Here is an 8082-nt window from a genome sequence, read left to right as displayed (position 1 = left end):
ACAATGATATCATGAAATTTTCAGGCAAATGGATGGAACTAGAAAATATCATCTTGAGTGAGGTAACCCAGACTCAGAAGGACAAACATAGTATATACTCACTCATAAGTGGATACTAAATGTGAGGGAAGGGATGGCCAGACTGCAACCCACAACTCCAGAGAGGCTAGCTAACAGGGAAAGACCCTAGGAGGGACACATGGATGACCCTGTGAAGGAGAAGTGGATGAGATCTATATGAGTGGATTGAGTGTGGGCAGGTGGCAGAGGGTGAGGAGTGGGGGATGAGAACATAGGGAAATGGGAGGGTCAAGCTGGAACAGGGACAGAGTGGGAAGGCAGGGAGGAAAATACCATGATAGATGAGGACATCATGGGAATAGGAAGAGGCAGGGTGCTGGGGAGTCTCTCAGGAATCCACAAGGTTGACTCCACCTTGGTTCGCTAGCAGTTTTCCAGAGGGTGCCTGGACTGGTGTACTCTAGTGACGAGCCTAGCAAATAACCTAGCTGTCATCATAGGGCCTTTGTCCAGTGACTGATGGAGGCAGATACTGAGATCCATGGCCAGATCATCCAACTGATGAGAGAGAAGAGAGATACTGCAGGTGAGGGACGTCAAGATCATGATGGGAGGACGTGCAGAGATGATGGGCCACACTAGTGGAAGCCCATGAACTGTGGACTGGTGGCTGTGGAGCCCTCATGGAACTGGACTAGGTCCTCTGGATACAGAAGATGGTTCTTTGGCTCAAACTGTTTGGGCAGCACCCAGGCAGGGGGGATCGAGATCTGTCCCTTGTCTATGGGCAAGCTTCTGGAACCCGGTGCCTGTGGTGTGACACCTTGCACAGCCTTGGTGCAGTGGGAAGGGGCTTGGACCTGCCTAGGCTCAGTGTGCTGGGCTCCGCTGACTCCCTGTAGGAGACCTCGATTTGGGGTGTGTGGGAATGCAGGGTGGCTTGGGTAAGAGGGCTGGGGGATGGGAGGAGGGAGCAGGGGGGATCTGTTGATAGTATGTGGAGTGAGTAGAAAATTTCTTAATAAAGAAAAATGAAAGAAAAAAAAAACCACAATGACAATGAAAAAAAGAAGAAGAAGAAGAAGAAGAAGAAGAAGAAGAAGAAGAAGAAGAAGCAGCAGCAAGCTGGTGTAGCCATTTTAATGTTGGACAAAATAGACTTAAATGGAAACCAATCAGAATATATAGGCAAGGAGACCACATACATATAAAAGGAAAAATACACAAAGAAAGTATTGCAATTCTTAACATCTATGGATCAAACACAAGGGCATCCAAGTTTGTAACAGAAATGCTACTATGGCTTAAATCACATATTAACCTTCACACACCAATAGTGGGAGACATCAGTTCCCTCTTCTCACCAATAGGCGGATCATCCAGACAGAAAATAAGCAGAGAAGTACTGAATCTAACAAATGTTATAAACAAATTGGACCCAACAGATATTTATAGAACATTTCACCAAAACACAAAAGAGTATATCTTCTTAGCACCTCATGGAAATTTCCCCCAAATTTACCACATACTTGGACACAAATAAATTCTCAATAGATACTAGAAAATTGAAATAACTCCCTGCATCCTATCAGACCACCACAGATTAAAGCTGGATATCAACAACCATAAAAACAACAGAAATGTTAAAAATTCAACCAAACTACTCTTTACTGAATAAAATGGATCAAGGCAGAAATTAAAGACTTTTTAGAATCGAATGAAAATGAATACACAACATACCCACACTTATGAGACAGAATACAAATAGTTCTAAGAGGAAAGTTCACAGCACTAAGTGCTTATATTAAAAAAATGGAAATATCTCATACTAGTAGCTTAAGAGCACACCAGAAAGCTCTAGAACAAAAGGAAAGCATCACACCAAAAAGGAGCAGACTGCAAGAAATAATCAAACTCAGGGCTGAAATTAATAAAATAGAAACAAAAAAGTCTACAAAGTATCAATAAAATAGTTACTCCTTTGAGAAAATCAATAGGGTTGACAAACCCTTAAACTAAAAGGCAGAGAGAGACTGTCTAAATTAAGAACATCAGAAATGAAAAAGGGGACATGACAACAGACATCAAGGAAATCCAGAGAATCACAAGGACATACTTGGAAACCTGTATTCCAACCAACTGGAAAAATCTAAAAGAAATGGAGAATTTTCTATATAAATTTCACTTGCCAAGCTTAAGTCAAGATCAGATTGTAACCTGAAGAGACCTATAATCTCTGGCGAAAAAGGAGACAGTCATTAAAAGTCTCCCACCCACCCCCAAAACAAAGCAAAACAAAACAAAACCCAAAAAAACCCATGGCCAGATGGTTTTAGCACACAGTTCCATGGAATTTTCACACAAAAGTTAATATTAATACTCCTCAAATTATTCTACAAAACAGAAACAGAAGAAACATTCCCCAATTCATTTTATGAAGCTACAGTTACTCTGATATCCAAACCACATAAAGAAAGACCCAGCAAAGAAAAAAAAATACAGACCAATTTCCCTTCTCAACATAGATGCAGAAGTACTAATAGAACCTGCAAATTGAATCCAAGAATACATCAAGAAGATCATCCATCATAATCAAGTATGCTTCATCTCAGAAGTGCAAGAATGTTCAACATACAACCTCCCCTAAGTAACTCCCTGAACAAACAAAATAACAGATTAAATAAAATGTACAGTGAATACACTCAGCAAACATCTGTAGTGCAATTGAATACTGTGTCTGTTATTGTGGCACAAACCTCAAACGAATGACATAGAGTGTTCTGGGGATTGTGTGTGGGGGGGTGGCGGAGTTCCAAGATTAAACTCTACAGGGTTTTGGAAGACAAGATGGGAGAAATGACAGAATGGGGAAATCAATTTATTTTTTTTAAATTCTGCCCATATAAATATTTACATGAAGACCAAAAGAGGAAAGGAGATTGAGATGGCATGGAAATGGGAGAAGAGGGGAGTGTGGGACCTTCTCAATTATACTTCACCAAAAAATATGAAATAAATTAATTTCATGGTGGGAGAAGAGATAAATAATGATAGAAAAGAATCAGGCAGTGGTGGCGCACGCCTTTAATCCCAGCACTCAGGAGGCAGAGGCAGGCGGATTTTTTTAGCCTGGTCTACAAAGTGAGTTCCAGGACAGCAAGGACTAAACAGAGAAACCCTGTCCTGAAAAAAAAATTATAGAAAAGGATGGGAAGGAGAGGGAAACAGAAGGGAACCAACCAGGGAAAATAGGGATGGAAAGGAGCTCCGTTCTGGTGTGAGAATCTGTCTGCTTCTCTTTTCAGCCATAAGGTGGTAGACTCTGGCCCAGTTGTTCTGCCTTGGCTGTCTCCACTGCCCCCACTCCTACGGTGCCAGTCCCTCCCTTCGTCCACTTATTGGGAGCTCACTCGCTCCAGGATCCTCAGGTGGTAGTTCTTTTTAGCCAGTGGAAGTTTGAAGTGACTCTAGGCAGCCAGGGGACTGGGGAATACACCCACTAGGGTGTTCAAGACAGCGAGGTCCGAGTGGCAGCCATTCTCTCCAGTCTCACTGTTGTTTTCCCCACCTGCACCAGGCAGCCCCTGAGCATCCTTAAGCCAGTGGATCTTGGTGCCAGAGATGGCAAGCTGGGTAAAAAGTTTGTCTGCCTCTGTACGGGTGATTCCTTCGAGGAGGTCTGTCGCCTCCAGCACCCTTCCCAGCACAACATCTGCTGTCCTCAGGTCAGTGGCGGCAGATTTGAGTGCTCGTCTCTTTCTTTGGTTTCCGTGCTTCAACCCACTCTGTCCTTGGTGCATGGTGTGAGTTGACTGGTCATGGAACAAGGGAGGACAGATGGACAGATTGTATTGCAATGGCTGATCAAATAGGGAATAGCACCCATCATCCTGTGCAGGACTCTCAGACTGGGGGAACGGCATGAGGGCAGGCAGGGGACAGAGTTCAGTGTAGACATTGCTGAGGCTGGTGACAGAAGAGGGTGCTGGAGACTGGATAGACAAACCAAAAAGAAATACCACATGATCATCTCATTAGATGCAGAAAAGGCCTTCGATAAAATCAAATACCCCTCATGAGAAAAGTCCTGGAGATATTAGGTATTTAAGGGGCAAACTTCAACATAATACAGGCAGTTTATAGCAAACCCATAGTCAACATCAACTTAAGTGTAGACAAACTCAAAACAGTTCTACCAAAATCAGGAAAAAGAAAAGGTTGTTCACTCTTTCCATATCTATTCAATGAAGTACCTGAATTCTTAGCTAGAGCAATAAGACAACTAAAGGAGATCAAGGGAATGTAAATAGGACAAAAAGAAGTCAAAGTATTTTTATTTGCAGATGATATGATAGTATATTTAAGTGACCCAACATTCTGTTGGTTTGTTTTAACCAGCTTTGATACTTCTTGTTTTATCTTATTATATTTTATTTTGCTATGTTTTGTTGTTCTTTTCTAATGAGAGACAGAAAGGGAGTAGACCCAGATGGGAAGGGAGGTAGGGAGGAACTGGGAGGAGGAGAGAAAGGGGAAACTGTAATCAGGATATATTACATGAGAAAAAAATCCGTTTCTGATAAAAGGAGTGGGAATATATTATTGTGATCCAACAATTTTCCAAAGAATTCTGGGTTAAAATTTGGAGGCAAGAAAATGTTTTCCTCCCAAAGTAAACAAATTGTTTTGTGCTAGAAAGACATGTTATATATTTAATCATGTTTTATGGAAGAAGTACTTGTTTGGGGAATATGATTCCATTGACATTGATTTTGCTTCTGAACCAGAGGGTGTCCCCATGGTTTACTTCAGTTCCTGCTTTCCCAAGGTATCAGTGTTATTGTAAAAGGAAGACTCACAGGACTGCTGTGCAGTGACTCACTCATCGACTCCTTTTAATACACAGTCCAAAATATATAGACTCCTTCCATATATTTTGAGATTTGAGACACAAATGACCTGAATATAAAGGTTAACTGGTGCCAACCAACTACCAATATATTAAGAATGAGACTTACTTCTGAAGCGGTCTTGATTTTTTTTTGTTTGTTTATTTGAGAGTATACCTAGATATCACCAACCTGTGGTGTGATGAACAGAGCAGACAGCTCTGTACATGGAAACAGGAGGCAAGAGTTTGAAGTCAGCTGGAAGAAAATTGTTGTGAAGATGAAAATTCCTTTACTGGAAAGAGAGAAACTAGATAGAGCTGAAAAATAAAAACCAGGCCAGGCCAGTGAACCTAACACTAACTGGATATTTTACCACAAGAAATTTAAGCAGTGGCTCCCATAATTTGGAGTTGAAGTAAAATATTTTATTAAGTAGTTCCAGCTCATTCATCTCAAAATAATTTATTGGATATACATACACAAAATAAAAAATAAGTACATTTAATTCAAATATCTTGGACTATTAAAATATATTAATGTTAATATTAATCAAGTAACAAAATTAATAAATGTAAATGGATCCTCAAAAACAACTAAATAAGCAAAAACCAAAATAAAATGAAAAGACTGATAGTGCAGAAGCCAGATAGAAATAAACAGACTGGAAGTACAAACATTAATCCTGATCATGATTAAATTAATTGAAATAGAGAAATATGATGCAAGATATTATAAAATGAGGTCATGTACCCTAGAGAACCACCTACTATTTCCCCTTCCCTAAAATAAATATAATTTCTAATTGCATTCTAAACACTTGTCCTCATACCTATAGATAGATGTTGCTCTCACCTCCCAATCAAAGAAGCTTCTTTTTGCAGCAGAGACCATTAGAGAAACCCACAACATGCAGAGAACTGTGAGGTGCCCAGCACCAACTGATTTACAACATAACCTCTACACCTAAGGCTCAGAGAACATCATAGAAGGGGAGACAGAAAGATTGTAGGAGCAAGAGGACCAGGAAGTGTGCTGTAGGATGGTCTTTCTGTATGCTGTGAATATGTGCTGCTACCATTGGTTAATAAAAAAGCTGCTTTGGCCTATGGCAAGACAGGTTACAGCCAGGTGGGAAATCCAAGAGTGATACAGAAGAAAGGTGGAGTAAGGAGATGCCATTCAGCCACCCAGGGAGAAAGATGCCAGCAGACTGGTAACACTGTTGTTTATTAAGTGGCACAATGCTTTCTTTCATTAAGTGGCCCTATTCACCATGTGAGAAAAGCCACAAGGTACAATAAAACCCACTATAAGGGTTTATTAAGGGAAGGGAACAGAAGAGATGTGCTTAGGCCTATGGGAATGATCTTGAAGGAAAATGGGGAGAGGGATAAGTGGGAACTGCTATTATAGATTCCCCCACACATGCGCACATGGGCTTACATAGCTATGCCATGCATGAGCATAGATTATGTGATCACACTGCACACAAATTACATGATTGTGCAGCACATGGATTACATAGGACATAAGGCCCTGGGATGACTAAGCATCTTGCCTGGCTACTGGACCGTGCATGTGTGGTCATGTAGCTAGGGGAGTGTCTAGGAATTCTAACAAACACCATGGCTACATGACAAAATATAGATTAATAGAAATGGGTTAATATAAGATATAATAGCTAGCTATCAATAAGCCTGAGCCATAGACCAAACAGTTTGTAATTAATATAAGCCTATGTATGTTTATTTGGGACTGAATGGCTGTGGAACACAGGAAAAGATTTGGCTACATCTGGTATTTTAATGTGGGGCTGGAATTTCCACATAAGTCCTGATAAAAGCTTAAAAAAGGATTCTAGACCCACAAAATGTGAGTCAAATGTAGCTTCTTGGTAGCTGAATTTTTTCAGATAGGCTCTGTTGCTGGCAGCTAAGAGATGCATGGCTCCTTTAACAGACAGCTTCCTGGTTCATGCTGGAGGCACTGAGAGCTCTTTCCAGAGGTCCTGCTGCAGAGCACTTAAATGGGGTTTTTGGGCAATGTGCTGCAAGCTGCTTGATGGCTACATAGACCCGCTGCTTCCCAGAACTGGGGCAGTAAGCATGGCTACCAGAATTGGCAGTGCACATACCTCTGCCATGTTGAATAGCAGAATGGGGCAGAGGCAGCAGCCAGGGCTCCACTTCAGATCTAGCCACGCAGCTTAGCAGTTTAAAAACTCTCTTGGTAGAAAAAGATTAAAGATACACAATAAAATAGATTCAGATGGGAAAAAAACCTCCAAACAGGTTATACTGTGTTTAAATATATATAGGCTTGGGAGAAAAAAGAAAAAGGGTAGAGAAAGTCCTTAAAAAAGAAATAAAATTTTTAAAAAGCCACATAGAGATGGAAAATATATAGAGAGTCTGGATACTATATATTATTGTGTTGTCTTTGTGATTTTTTTTTTTTTAACTGCAGAGAAACATTTGATTTTAGGGACTGCTAAATTAAACTAACATATTTTAAAGGTATCTTGACTTCAAAATTTGGGTCTAAGGATATGTTGCTTTGGAAAAGAAGTTTTGCTTTTGTTTCCACAGAAGATGAGAAGCTGTGGAATACTTCCAGGATAATATGGTTCCATCAAGGAAGACCCCCAATGGGGTCTCCAATGGAATCTATGGCCTAGATGATCCAATATCCAGAACAGCTTCAAGACAAATGGCTGAGACAATGCAGGCTCATAGACTACTCCAGTAGTTGAAGACTAGATAGTTATAATTATGATTTTAGTTAGTTATGATAAAAGATAAGTTAGATATGAAACTTTAGACTCACAAAGATAGGATAAATAATAGAATATTTTCTTTAATTCTGCCAAATACAGACTATATATTGTAACTGTAATTCTTACTTGGGAATTGTTTTGTTATATGAAGTTTTACTATGTTGAATAAAACCTTCTTTTTTGGTTAGACAGAAAAGGGGAAGTGCTGTGGGATGGTCTTTATGTATGATGTGAATATGAATGCATTGCTACCACTGGTTAATAAAGAAGATGCTTTGGCCTATGGCAAGACAGGTTACAGTTAAGGCAAGAAATCCAAGCAAAGATACAGGGAGAAGAAAGGTGGAGTCAGGAGACTTTATCCAGCCACTCAAGGAGCAAGATGCCAGCAGA

The 8082-nt window shown here is 40.2% G+C and overlaps 1 pseudogene; it reads right to left on the bottom strand.

Moving 5' to 3' along the window:
- Nucleotides 1-3416: 3416 nt before the first annotated feature.
- On the bottom strand, nucleotides 3417-7056 carry LOC131926167 (R3H domain-containing protein 2-like; annotated as a pseudogene).
- Between the last annotated feature and the right edge of the window lie 1026 nt (nucleotides 7057-8082).

Source organism: Peromyscus eremicus, chromosome 16_21 (genome assembly GCF_949786415.1).
Source record: "Peromyscus eremicus chromosome 16_21, PerEre_H2_v1, whole genome shotgun sequence".
Taxonomy (NCBI): domain Eukaryota; kingdom Metazoa; phylum Chordata; class Mammalia; order Rodentia; family Cricetidae; genus Peromyscus; species Peromyscus eremicus.
Note: the sequence above shows the minus strand (reverse complement) of the source record. Positions and strands in the feature narration are given on the sequence as shown.